This window comes from Arachis duranensis, chromosome 3, assembly GCF_000817695.3.
Source record: "Arachis duranensis cultivar V14167 chromosome 3, aradu.V14167.gnm2.J7QH, whole genome shotgun sequence".
In the NCBI taxonomy this organism is placed as follows: Eukaryota; Viridiplantae; Streptophyta; class Magnoliopsida; order Fabales; family Fabaceae; genus Arachis; species Arachis duranensis.
The window spans coordinates 87706475-87706838 of NC_029774.3; the positions used below are offsets into that span (position 1 = coordinate 87706475).

The 364-nt window shown below is 40.9% G+C and overlaps 1 pseudogene; it reads left to right on the forward strand.

Moving 5' to 3' along the window:
• The window catches only part of LOC127745557 (uncharacterized), a 144784-nt pseudogene that overhangs the window by 138938 nt on the left and 5482 nt on the right, over positions 1 to 364 (forward strand).

Here is a 364-nt window from a genome sequence, read left to right on the forward strand (position 1 = left end):
CATAGCCCCATTACAACCTAAAGAAAAGACCTCATGATACTTGTATGCATGCATGAAATATATGTTGATTGTTAGAAGAAGAACAAATCTTGGAAAGCATGATTAGGGGAGAATTGAGAGAATCAACCCTAAACACTTGAGCGACCAGAGCGCAAATACTTCCGGTGAGGGTTCGATGCTCAATTCCTTGATTCCCGGCTCTTGCGAGCATTCCTCATGCAAGGTTGTATATATTGCATTTGATACTTAGAAATTGGCAAGTCCTATGCATTGACCACCATCATGTCCCATATGCTCGCATATGTCATAAGGAAGCTGATTTGTTCCCAACCAAGTAGATAACAACATTAGTCGTAGTTGCATG